Raw genomic sequence first — 14253 nt, forward strand, 5'->3', positions numbered from 1 at the left:
CGATCCTCCTGTCTCAGCCTCCAAATGCTGGGATTACAAAGCGCGCGCCACCACACCCGGACACACCTGGCTTTCTTTACTACATCTTTTAAGTCATTACAATTCCATATGCTTGTTTAATATGTGGGGGGGAAGAAGTCATGAAAATTCCAAGTCTCCGCTCCTTAAGTTAATAATTTACCAACCTGGTAAGGACCTCTTCACACCTTCCCATATGCAAAGCTTTAAAAGCATTTCATTCCAGCCCGGCGTGGTGGCGCACGCTTGTAATCCCCGTGCTTGGGAGGCGGAGACAGGAGGATCGCTCAGTTCGAAGCCAGCTGTGCTGGCTTAAGAGACCCTGTTTCCAAATACAAATATAAAATACGTCTGGGAGTGTAGCCCTGAGGTAGAAGGGCTTCCAGGAACCCCAGTATCACCAAAACAAAACAAAACAAAAAAAAGCATTTTATTTCAGCTAGTTTTCTATGTTAATAATAAAAATAGATTACGTTAGTGGTGCCTTCTTCGGGTTTTTTTTTAAGCTTAGCACTCTCTCTCAGACCCCCTCCAACTGGCTCCTCCAACTGGCTCCTTCAGCCCTGCTTAGATCACGTCGGCAGCTCAGCGGACCCCGCCGCTCCCCGATGGGTAGACTTTGCAGTATTTATGGTTTCGCTGATGTCATAGAACCTGCTTTGCTAGGGTGCGTTTGCCTCGGTAGATCCGAGTCCACACAATGGGGACTGACGCTTTCGCCAGCAGTACCTGAGCACCTCTGCACCCACATGTCGCCCAGCGTTAGAAACCGCAAAGCCTTGCTGGGTGCGGGGGTGCACGCCCGCTAGCCCAGTACTTGGGAGACCGGGGCAGGAGGATCGCAGTTCGTGGCCAGCCTCAGCAACTTAGCAGGACCCTCAGCAATGCAGGAAGAACTTGTTTCAAAACAAAAAGGGGTACAGGGGAAGCTTGGAGGTAGAACCCCTCTGGGTTCAATCCCCAGTACCACACACACACACACACACACACACACACACACACACAGAGATTATTTTTCCATGTTCATAAGCTATTTACATTCCCTTTAAATGAGCTGTCTATTAATGTTTGTTGATTTTTTTTTTTTTTACCAAAGGATTGTTTTCTTTTATTTTGGAAGGTCCTCTGCACTTGCAGGAGATTTAAGCCTTGCTGATTCTTACATGGTCCCAGTGTTCTGATATTTTTCCAATCTATTATTTTTCTTTTGTCTCTTATCTTTTGTGATAACAAATATATAAGGATATGTAATCAAATGTGTTAATCTTCTTTATGATATCTGCCTTCTATAGAAGGAACATTTCCATTCTGATTTTAGATAAGCTCCTGGACACCCATGAGATATTTTTATTCATTTTTTTTACTTATTTTTTTTGTGGTGGTACTGGGGTTCCTGGAAACCCTTCTACCTCCGGGCTACCCTCCCAGACCTATTTTATATTTTATTTGGAAACAGGGTCTCTTAAACCAGCACGGCTGGCTTCGAACCTGCGCGATCCTCCTGTCTCCGCCTCCCAAGCGCGGGGATTACAAGCGTGCCCACCACGCCTGGCTTAGCATTCAGTCTTTGCTCCCATCTGGTGATCCTCTCACTCCCATGCCTACAGGACCTGCGTATTGGGTCTCGTACGTTTGGTTTGTTTGTCTTCTTTGCAGTGCGGGGCCTCAAAGCTCTGGCTAGGTGAGCACTGACCTTTGAGCCACAGCCCAGCCTCCAGCTTTTGAGAGGTGACTGGCTGCCATGTCCTTCTGCCCTTCCCTGATTCTTGTTAGTTTCCCTGTTCCTAGAGAATGGGGATACTCTACATTCTGTACTCCGTTGCCCTGCTGAGCCTTGCTTGGTTTTCTCAGTTACTGAACAGGGAGAATTGCGGTGCCCACCACGGAGGGCTAAGTGCATGCAGTAAGTGCTTAATAAGTGTTGGTTAATGCTGTTATCATTAGCTCTATATTGCAAAAGGAAATAGTGTTTATCTGACCCTTAATTTATGTAGTGCTTGGTTCTTGTCCCAGCGCGTTGTTAATTGTATTTGATCCTTACGACTCCTCGGTAAGAGTTGCAGAGAATAGCCAGGCCTGGCGATGTGCACCTCTAATCCCAGCACTTGGGAGGCCGACACAGGAGGATCAGATTCGAGGCCAACCTTGGCAACTAGGTGAGGCTCTCAGCAACTTAGTGAGACCCTGTTTCAAACTGAAAAGTAAAACAGGGGTTGTAGCTCGGAAGTAGAACTTCCCTGGGTCCAATCCCCAGTACCAGAAAATAAAATAAAATAAAAAGAATTGCAGGAAATATAGAATGTTTCTCATAAAAAGTGTTTCTCACATAAAGCATTGCAGTATAAAGAAATTATATTACCTGTCCTAAAATAGCAAAGAGACAAATGTGGCCACACCAGAGCCCGCATCTCCTGACACCAGCTCTCCTCATTTCTGAATTCCTAAACTCTGCCTCCCAGGTTCAGGGTAGACCAGCGACCCTCTCTTTTCTGCACATGGGAGTGCCTGGGAGTTTTAAAATTCTCGGTGCTCAGGCCACACCCTATGTTGTTTCAGTTTATATCTCTGAGATGGGACCCAGTAGAAGTTTTTAAAAAATGGCCCAGGTGATCCCAACACAGGCCCGTGCTGGGGGGCTGGTGGCATAAGATTAAAAGCAGAGAGGGTCAGGGTCGCTGTCTCCATCCTGGTGACTCCCGCGGCCTGCGCCAAGGTCGGCAGAGGACACGGGAATGAGGATTGCTCTTGCCAGGGAGGAGATAAAGAGAAGACAGTGTTGCTTTTCCTCTCCCGGGCTCTCCCGGGTGGAATCAGAAGAGGAAATGAAATCTCAGCACCGCCTAAGCCATAAGGACTCTTCGGGCTTCCCCGAAACAGGTGTTCTTTGAGAGTCCAGTGAATTTCAAAAGTGTGTCCAAGCAGTGAACGTCAAAGGTCTACCCCGCAGCCTTCCTCCTTGCTCTAGCTGAGCAGAGGGGCGACGGGCAGCTGAGAGGGGCGCCGCACACTGGAGCGATGAGTCAGCAGCCGGAGGTAAGCTCTCCTGCCCGTCCCGGTGTCCCTGGGGCTGAGCTGACATTTTAGTTCTAAATATCACATTCCTCGTGTCAGGCCTTAGAAGAGGGCTTTGCTGATCCGCCGCGTGGCTGAACACTTCGCTGGCACTCGGGGCCGTGACCTTGCTGCAGTAGCAATCCCACCAGGACACTTGAGACAGGGCTGCCTGCAGGGCTGGTGTGACAGGTCACCAGGAGCCGGGCAGTGACACTTCCGGGTGATTATGTTGTGTCCTCTTGTTCTGTGGGTACGTGTGCTCTGCCTCCTCCGCTGGCTTGTGTCATTTTATTTATTTTTTAGTATTGGAGATTGACCCCAGGGACATTCCACCTCCAGGCTATACCCCACCCAGTCCTTTCTTACTATTTTTATTTTGAGCAGGGTCTCACTAAGTTGCTAAAACTGGCCTCACACCTGAGATCCTCCTGTCTCAGCCTCCCAAGCACGGGGATTAGAGACAGGTGCCACCAAGTCTGTCAGATGTGGGTAGTTTGGGATGTCATCACTGCCTTTGTGGATGCCGTGGTCCATGACAGTGACCCCTGCCTGTTTCTGGGTTGGGTGTTGTCTCGTTCTTGGGCTGCCAGAATCCACCTCTCCCGGCCACTGGGAGCTGCAGAGAAGCCCACATTTATTTGCCGTGGGCAGTGGCTGCCTCTTGGGTGTCGTTGGTGTTTGGGGAACCAGGTTCCAGAAGCCACAGCTCCATGGACTGGTGAGACTGGACACACTCTTAAATGAACAGAAGTGAAGCCCAGTTGGGCCTGGCAAAGCCCTTTCCCTGGCTCCTCAGTGTCCTCTAAACGCTGCCAGACTCTTGCCTGCACGTCTAATGACACAGCCTGTGCTCTTGGTGAACGTCCCGTCAATATTCCAATGTGTAGCCACAAAAAAAAAAAAATAGCTTCTTGCTCTAATATACAGCAAAAAGCAGAAAACTCAGAAATTCCAGGAGAGACTTACTCAAGTCCTAGAATAACCACAACACTTGACCTTCCATCAGCACTCAGAGGGCCAGGCCAGAGGCTCACCGGGGCTATGTTTAAGTGTTGGAAATACGCAAGAGCTGAAATTAATCTTGAAACAACCCAATGGGGAAATTGTTAATTTCCTCTTTTAAATCTGGCAATGAAGCCGGGCGTGGTGGTGCACGCTTGTCATCTTCGCGCTTGGGAGGCGGAGACAGGAGGATCGCGCAGGTTCGGAGCCAGCCTTGCTGGCTTAAGAGGCCCTGTTTCCAAATAAAAATATAAAAAATAGGTGTCTGGGAGTGTAGCCCGGAGGTAGAAGGGCTTCCAGGAACCCTAGTACCACCAAAAAAAGAAAAAATAAAAAAATCTGGCAATGAACCTAAAGTTAGATATGTATTATTAATAAATGTCTATATTATTATATATTATATATGTTATTATATTATATATTGATTATTATTATTATTAATGCTCTTTTATTAGCTTTGACTTATGTAGCATAAAAGTTTCTGATAACCCACCATTTATGTCCCTGTGTTACTGGCTCAAACACAGTCATGCCAGGCGTACATCTTCAGTGTTGGAGCAGGCCTTCCCCTGTGTGGTCCAGCAGCTCTAGGAATTTGAGTTACAGGATGCTGAGCAAGGCGGCCTCTCTGCCTTTGGCGGCGCCCGTGGAGGCGCTGACGGTGCTGGCTGGGTGGCACGCTCATCCCGAGCGGTCTCAGCCTGGGGGCCGGTGGCTGCCATCTGAGGAGCGCTCTCATCCTGTGTGAGGCCTCATATCTGGTGCAAAGGTTTCCATTCAAGGGCAGCCTGCTTCTGAGAGCGTTTCCACATGCAGCGCCGCCGTGGTTCCTCTCCACTCCCACACACTCCCCACAGCGGTGGGAACTGGCATTCCCAGGGTTAAGCCAGCCCCATGGGTAGCAGGCGGTACTAGGGAGCAGACTCAGAATGTCCGTGGCCTGGCCTTTCCCTACCTACCCACGTAAGAGGAAGAGAAAGCCATCTCTGCCCTCTGAACATCCCGGAAGCCGACTCGGGGCTGTTCCAGGCATCTTTGTGTCATTTCTGCTTTTCTCGTGCCCTGATGAGGAATTTGGCCCATTACAGCAGCCCCTGGTGAGCTGCCATTTTATTTTCCATAGTATCAGATACTAACGATCAACTTTGGGCCAAAAAATCGTTAAGTGGAAAATTCCAGAAATCAACAATTGGCAAGTGTTAAATTGCACACCCTTCTGGTATGGTGATGAAGTCTTGCACTGTTCCACGCCAACCCACCTGGGAGGTGAATCCACCCCTCGTCTGGTGTAGCCAGGCCCGGTGTATCTGTGATTCACCTGCCTGTGAGTCACCAAGAAGCCCTCTGATTGGCAGGGTATCACAGTGCTGTGGTCAAGTAACTCTTGTTTACTTAGTACTGGCCCCGAAGCACAGGGGGAGTGATGCTAATGTTTCAGATTTGTAATGAGGTATCTTGACATAGAGACAATGTTTACATAACTTTTATTACGCATTGGGTTTATTGTTCTATTATTACTGTACCTAAGTTATAAATTAAACTTGTATCATTGGTATGTACATACAGGAAAAAAAGGTAGTGTATGTAAGGATTGAGACTACCCATAGTTCAGGCATCCACTGGGGTTTCCATGCCCTCGAGTTTCTAAATACTGAACCTTTCGAGTGGGTGTTTATCTTTTCCTACTAGGTTTTAAGTCATAAGACAGAGTGGCGATTATGTACCACTCATATTTAGTATGAGTTAAAATCAGAGAAAATGACTAATAAAATGGAACACAGAAATAGTAAAACTATTATATAAACTAGTTTATGTGACAGACTGGAAACTATAATAAGGAAGAAATATATGTAAGAAATATTATCAAATGTTGTCAGAACCATTAGATATTGGCATAGAGATTTAGATTAATCATGGTGCAAATAAGTTCTAGATAAGACCTATTTTATACTTTATTTGGAAAAAGGGTCTTACTAAGTTGCTGAGAGCCTCATGCATTAGCTGAGGCTGGCTTTGAACCTGTGCGATCCTCCTGTCTCAGCCTCCCAAGTGCAGGGATTACAAGTGTGTGCCACCACACCTGGCTACATTCATATATATTTTAAAGAACACTTATCTCAGTAATCAAAAAGGGAGATTTTGACATTTCCAAATTTTTAAAGATATATTTCTAAATAAAAAGGTGTCTGATCAGAAATAATGTGAATGTATTTAAATGTAAGACAAAATCATTTATACTAAAATACATTTGTTTAAAATTATAAAAAGGAAAGATAATAAAGTGGGCATCGTGGTACATACCAGTGGTCCCAGCTACTTGGGATGCTGAGATGAAAGCATCACTTGAGCCCTTGAGTTCGGGACCAACCTGGGTAACATGGTAAGACCCTGTCTCAAAAAAAAAAAAAAAAAAAGCAATGGAAAACATTTAAGGAAAATAATTTACAAAAGTTAAGTCCAAAATAGATACATTGATATGATTATATGTCCCTTGATGATTGGCTTTAACTCAGCCAGTGCTTGTGGACCACCTACCAAGTGCTTGGGACCCAGTGGCAAGCAGGCCACGCCCACACCTCGATAGTCCTAGTGCTCACAGATTCTATTGGATAAGTGAAGAGACATAAGCAGTTAATTCACTTATAAGAAAACACAGTGAGCAGATTGTGGCATGAAACACACAACCTTACTGGCAATTACAGCAATTCAAACTAAAACAACTTGCAAGTACCGTCGCACACCTATTAAACTAGCAAAAATAAATAGAAACTGAGTAAGACTCTTGGCAGGGTTGTGGGGCAGCGGGCACACCAGTGTGGTGCTCCTGGCACTGTAAATCCTCCAGATGTGCACACTTGGCATTGTGGTGAAGGCTATAACATTTTTTATCCCCCAGTGAACCCTTCTGAACTTCATATTTTCTTTCCAAAAGACAACTCTAGGATATAATTCAAAAGAAATAGTAATTGCCATAAATATGGCCAAAGCCTGCCATTTATAAGAAGAAAAAATTGGGGGGGAAACCCCAAAATGTTCTAGAGCAGGGAGTCTATACCATCCCTGCTGTACCAGCAAGTAGACCCTACCAAGCCAGAAAAGAAGCACGCTATGCTGCCTCCTTAGCACTCAACATGCTGCTCCTTGACCCCGGGACACCCTGCAAGTCTTACCCCACACGGCGTCCTCGGGAAGGTCTTCCTTTACTCACAACCTGGTTGCTCACACCCTTCTATGTCTCAGGGCTTGCTGTCTGTTTTATTTATAACCTTTATCAAAGTTTGGACTCTTCTATTTGAGTGACATTCCTATCTAGTGTTGATTCTACCATTTGACCAAAAAAGTAGGGACATTGGCCGCTTTTATTCATGCTGTGTTTGACTTTCAGTGTCGGCCTGGAGCAGGATTAATAGTTGATTGCATGGATGGATAGAGTGGATGATCGTCTGGAGGGATGAATGGTTGGTTGGTTGGTTGGTTATGAATAGATAAGGAGATGGATGGATGCATGCATGGCTGGTAAATAGATATATGGTTGCATGGATGAATAGAGGGATGGATGCATGGATGGATGGATGCATGGATGCATGGATGGATGGGTGGATGATGTTCTGGGCCATTTTTCCATTGTTGTGACCAAAATACCCATCCAGAACAACTTAGAAGAGGAAAAGTTTATTTGGATTCAGAGTTTCTGAGGTTCAACTCCAAGATAGACATCATGGCAGCACAGCATGAAAGAGGAAGGCTGAGCTCAACCTAATGGTGGCAAAACAGAGACTGGAACAGATATAGTGACCAGGGACAGATAGAGCTCTTCAGTCCACACCCCCAGTCACCTACCTCCTGCAACCACAGCCATGCTCCACCACCTAAGTCACTACCCGGTAAGTCCATCCAAATCATTAATCCTTCAGTGGACTTACCACTGCTGAGATCAGAGCCCTGATTCAGTTATATCTGAAAACCAGTGGCCCAGGGACATACTTTCAACACATGAGTCTTTTAGGGTACATTCCAAACTCAAATCATAGCATCTGGGTCCGCGGCTGAATAGATAAATGGATGGTCACATGGCTGGATAGATAGATGGATGTTGATTGTATGGATGGCAGATGGTCACATGGGTGGCTAGAAGGTTGAAATTATATGTATGAATTAATCTTCCTTCTTGTTTATATAGGACACTATAGCTTAAAAATACTTTGACAAGTATTGTATTTTACCATTTACATATCCTATGATGTACAAGTCTTTATTTAAAAGTTGAATAAACGAGGATTCTATCACAAGTAAGTTAAATAGCTCACATTAATGAACATAGAGTCAGTTTCTTGCTCCTCTTGCTCCTCTCTCCCCTCTCCCCTCTCCCCTCTTCTCTTCCCTTCTCCTCCTCCTCCTCCTCCTCCTCCTCTTCCTCCTCCTCCTCCTCCTCCTCCTCCTCCTCCTCCTCCTCCTCCTCCTCCTCCTCTTCTTCTTCTTCTTCTTCTTCTTCTTCTTCTTCTTCTTCTTCTTCTTCTTCTTCTTCTTCTTCTTCTTCTCCCTCTCTCTCTCTCTCTCTCTCTCTCTCTCTCTCTCTCTCTCTCTCTCTCTCTCTCTCTCCTCCCCAACAGAATTCCTAGGTTGAAGCTGATGCTGAGAGGTTTCTTATAAGTTTTCTATTTTTAAAGGAATAGCTAAGATAATACTATAAGCAAAATGTGGGTTTGGAGAAGTCTCTCTTTACCTGAAGAAAAAGTAATAAATGTTACTCAATACCTTTTGACATTCCAGTGACTTTGGAAGAGCGCTGTGTCTCCCTTTCTTTGCTGGCGTGTGCTACAGTTTCCTCTCAATTACCACCATGTTCTTTTTTGGTATGGACCCTACTTGGCCTCACAAATGAAATATTTCCATTTGATTTAGTTTTATTTCATTTTAAAAGATTTTATTGCATTGTTTGCATCCATGTACATACGTGTAATGGATTTGGAATTTTGATGGCCCTTGCAGAATTGCTGGTGTCCACTCATAAAATGAAGTGGTTCCTGTGTTGAGAAACCACTTCTGTAGGCATGGGAACTGTTTGTTCTTTGAAAGATTTGATTGAAAACAATTGGTATGAAACTAGCATTCTGGGATAGTTTGTTAGCTATTTTCCTTGTGTATCTCATACATGGTTTTGTTTTTTCTCTTATTATATCTCTTTAAGAATTTTTAATTTTGTAAGTGAATCTTCATTTCAACCTAACTACCTAGCTTATTAGCTCTGGCTAAGGACAAAAAAATCTCCCATTACCTAAACACTGGCTTTACACAGGCTGTTTTACTGTCATTTGTACTCCTAGATTATAACAATCCATTCTCTTTTGTTTTTAATTTAGTTGACTATCCATTTTATTACTTTTTCAAAGCCCCTGGAATTGGTTTTGTTTACCACCCTCCTTGTTTTTCCTTCAGTTTGGTTTTTGTGTTCTTGGCCTAATTGTTTGCTTGCTTTGGGCTTTCTGTTCTGAGACTAGTTCATTCTGTTTCCCTTGTACTATTTTATTACTGTGATCAGAGTTGTGCCTGCTCTTCTGCATCAATTGTGAGGCTTTGTTGTTCTAAAAATAATGTCTGTTCTATATTGGGTTTTTTCCATCCTACCAAAGTATTATCACCACCACCAACAACAACAACATCCTGATCATCACCATCTGTGTGTAGGGCTGGGGGCATTCTAGCTCTGAGCCACACACGCAGCCCTTTTTTTTAATTTTTTGTTTCGAAACAGGGTCTCACTAGGTCACTAGGTTGTTGAGAGGCTTGCTGAGTTGACGCGGCTGGTCTTGAACCCGCGACTCTCCTCCCGTCTCAGCCTCCCAAGTAGTGGATTACAGGTGTGCGCCACCATGCCTGGCTCCCAAGCAGTAAAAGAGCATATTTCAGTGTCCAAATACTTGGACGCTTTTAATCTTCCTTAAACCATTGAGCTCTTCCTTTACCTCGCCTTTCTCTAGACAAAAGAATACATAGCATAAGAGAGCGACTACACAGGAAGCCTGCCTTTTAATAATTTTCCTATGAATCTCAGGATTGACCCAGTGAATGAAGAAGCTTCCTCTCTGTTTGAAAGCCGAGTTCATTCTCTCGCCCTGCCCTCTGGCGGTCTCCCACTGTTATTGTCGTATGTGCCTCTACAATCCCTTTCTCATCGTTCTCTTCGTGTATTTCATCTGTCATATTCTTCTAATGCTTTCCTTGTGTCTTTCTTGTCCGGCGTTGCATTTCTGTATGTGGCTGTCTGTCTGTCTTTCATCACAGCCGAGCTGCCTGTGTTTTCTCTCCTGGTGCCTCTGAATCGCTCAGTGCGCTTCTCCATGGCTGCGTGAACATGGAGCTGCAGTGGGAACGGGAACCGGATCGGGCCACCAGGATTGCAATCCTGGTCCTGTTATCTTTGTGTTTTGTTTTGTTTTATGTTGCTGGGAATTGAACTCAGGGGCATTCTGCCTCTGAGATACACCCCCAGCCCTATTTAGAAACCAGGTCTTGCCAGGTTGTTGTGGATCTTGCTAAGTTGCTGAGGCTGGCCTCAAACCTGCAACTCTCCTGTTTCAGCTTCCCAAGCACCAGGATTAGAGGTTCTTTTTGTGAAAATTGCACAAACTTCAAAGGGTCACCATAGGGTCAGTTGAAAAGGTTCTTTGCACACACTGAAAGGAGTTTCTAAGAAGGTGTTGCCAACTGATCACAGCTCAACTTCCAGACTGCTCACCCATGAAGTCTGGTCTTGATAAAACCCTGTATAGTCAGGGTTTTTCAGAGACACACCAGTAGGAAGGATGGATGGATGGATGGATGGATGGATGGATGGATGGATGGATAGGTGGGTGGGTGGATGGATGAATGGGTGGGTGGATGGATGGATGGATGGATGGATGGATGGATGGATGGGTAGATGGATGGATGATGGATGGATGGATGGATGGATGGGTGGATGGATGGGTGGATGGATGGATGGATGGGTGGATGGATGGATGGATGGATGGATGGATGGGAAGGGACTTATTGGAGGATCTGACTCACAATGATGGAGACTGGGAATGCCTAGGACAGGCCATCAGCAAGCTGGAGACTTTGGGATGCTGGTGTTACGGTTTAGTTCAAGTTCAAAGGCCTAAGAACCCAGGGACCATTGTTCTAAGTCCTGGAGTCCAACTGCTGAAGGCTGGATGGAGGTCTGCTATCCAAGGCCAAAAGAACAGCCTCCTGCCGCGGAGAGAACGACAATCACCTGTCCTCCGCCTTTTTGTTCTCTCTGGGCCCCTGGCTGATGGACGGCACCTCCTCACATGGCGCTCACCCACTGGGCCCACCAACTCACACTCCAGTCCCTTTGAAACACCCTCACAGACACACCCAGGAATAGTGCAGTGGGGCATGGTGCTGCACGTCTGTAATCCCAGCTTCTGTGGAGGACGACAGAGCAGAAGCAGAAGTTCGAGACCAGCCTGGGCAACTTAGCGAAACCCTTTCTCAAAATAAAATAAAATAAAATAAAATAAAATAAAATAAAATAAAATAAAATGGACTAGGGATGGAGCTCAGTGGTAGAGCGCCCCTGGGTTCAGTCTCTACTTCTAAAGGGGAAGGAAGGGAATAGAAGGGAAAAGAAAGAGGGAAGGAATGGAAGGAGGGGGAAGGAAGGAAATAGGAAGGAAGGAAGGAAAATAAAGCTCTTCCAGGCATTCAAATTGACACCTCAGAGTACCCATCACAGCACCTGTGTAGACACAGATTGCTCTGTGTTGCTTCATATAAAGTCTGAAGTTACACTGTGCCAGTCATGGTGGTGCACACCTATAATCCCAGTACTTAGGAGGCTGGACCACAGGTTCAAAGCCAGCCTCGCCAACTTAACAAAACCCTGTTTCCAAATAATATTAAGTAAAAGAGGGCTGGAGGTGTAGCTCTGAGGTCAAATACTACTCGGTTCAGTCCCCTGCACCACACACACACACACACACACACACACACACACACACACACGTCTTTGTTTTTTGCCTCGTAAATTATTTTTGTATTTGACATTTCTCATTTATCTAGTCTCTGTGATGTTCCCTTTCCTTGATTTATAGCATATTAGCAGCTAACCATTACTTTATTTTTATTTTATTTATTTATTTATTTATTGTGGTACTGGGGATAGAACCCAAGGGCATTCTACCTCTGAGCTATACCCCCAGACCAACTTTTTTATTTTTATTTTATTTATTTATTTATTTATTGTGGTACTGGGGATAGAACCCAAGGGCATTCTACCTCTGAGCTATACCCCCAGACCAACTTTTTTACCCTTTATTTTGAAACAGGGTCTCACTGAGTGGCAAAGGGCCTCACTAAATAGCTGAGGCTGTCCGCGAACCACGATCCCCCTGTCTCAGCCTCCCAAATGCTGGGATTACAAGCGTGCGCCACCACGCCCGGCAGCAGCTAACCATTACTAATTCTGATCTTCACAATATTTTTAGCAGACATGCTTTTTTTTATCAAAACTGATACCATTTTTTCTCTCATTCAGTCTTTTAATGAACGGAATAAATGCTCCTGAGATGAGAAGGAATTCCCCTCCCGTTTCTTCTTCTCTCCCTTCCCCATTCTCAGGAGAACTTCTCCAGTTCCTTTTAAATCCTCCTTGTACACCATGGGATCTTAACAGGCTCTCTCCTAATTTTTTAATAACCTTTTAGCCGGGCATGGTGTTCCATGCTTATAATCTCAGTACTGGGGAGGCTGAGACAGGAGGATCGTGATTCACGGCCAGTCGCAGCTATTTCATGAGGCCCTCTGCAACTTAGGGAGACCTTGTTTCAAAACAAAGAATAAAAAATAGGGCTGGAGGTGTATCTTGGAGGTAGAATGCCCCTGGGTTCCATCCCCAGTGCCGCAAAAAAGAATAATATATATATATATATATATATATATATATATATATATATATATGATTTATGTATATATATGATTTATGTATATATATGATTTATGTATATATATATTTATGTATATGTATATGTGTGTATATGTATATATATGTATATGTGTATGTGTATGTATATATATGTATATGTATAATTTCCTTTTATGGTGCATTGTAAGTAGACATCACAGTGAGGCTCAGCGTGGTACCAAGTCACCTTTCCCTTCCCCTCCCCGAGCCCCCTTCCACTGATATCATGACTAACTTAGCATCCTCTCCACTGCCCTTTAAAACCTGGCCCCCAACCGACCCAAGAGGCGCGCTTTTCGTTTTTCAGGAACATGGCTCCTTCTCCTCGTTCCTCCCGCCTTGGAGCTCTGCTGATGGAATGTTCCTGGCTTCCCCTTCCAGTGCCACTTGTTACCGTCTGTGTGAGCTCCCCACGGCTGCCCAGCCAATGCCAAGAACTACGGGGCTGAAAACAACAGGCATTTTCCCTCTTGGTTCTTTAAGCCAGAGATCCACAATCAAGGCTTGCGCGGTGGGCACTGGCTCCTTCTAAAGCTCTGAGGGCGGCCTCCCTCCCCCTCCAGGATCTGTCAGCAACTCTGAGTGTCCCTTGGCTTCTAGGCGGTTCACTCTAGTCTAGTTCAGTCTCCACTCCACTAAGTTGCCCAAGCTGGCCTTCACCTGCCATCCTCCCATCTCCGCCTCCCAAGTATTGGGGTTACAGGCTATCACCTCTCTTTATAGGTGTCTACGTCTCTCCTTTTTTGTACGGACAGCAGACATGTTGGAGAAGAGCCCACCCTGATGACCTCCTTTTAACTTGATTGCCTCTGTAAAGACCCTTTCCAGTAAAGAGGAGCTGGTGTTAGGATGTCCGCAGCGGGCCTTTGTGGAGGGACACGATTCAGCCCATCACTGTCCGGCAGCCCTGGCTTTGTGGCGCTTGGCGGGGTCCACCCACTGTGGACTGCCACAGATTGCCAGGTCGATCACCAGTTGAGTTCCACTGTCTTTTGCATTCAGCACCCCAACCCTGGCTTGAGAACCCCCGAGTGCTGGGGTGGGGAGCAGGTTTTAGAGGACCCTCACTGAGGCCTTTGCTGGGGAGCGAGGGCAGGCCTGTTCTGTCCTGTTGGAGCCTTGGCTCGCAGAGGAGACTGCGCGGAGCTGTGCCCCCACCGTGCTCGTCCTAGATGCAGCTGGATCCCCGTGGCTCAGGGCCGCTCCTGAGG

At 45.7% G+C, this 14253-nt stretch overlaps 1 protein-coding gene across 1 annotated transcript in view; it reads left to right on the top strand.

Annotated features, from left to right (window-relative positions):
* LRRK1 (leucine rich repeat kinase 1) overlaps positions 1-14253 on the top strand; it is a gene marked incomplete at its 3' end in the record, with an annotated part of 142276 nt that overhangs the window by 55540 nt on the left and 72483 nt on the right. The window lies entirely within an intron of this gene.

This window comes from Muscardinus avellanarius (genome assembly GCF_963383645.1).
Source record: "Muscardinus avellanarius genome assembly, chromosome: 3".
NCBI lineage: Eukaryota > Metazoa > Chordata > Mammalia > Rodentia > Gliridae > Muscardinus > Muscardinus avellanarius.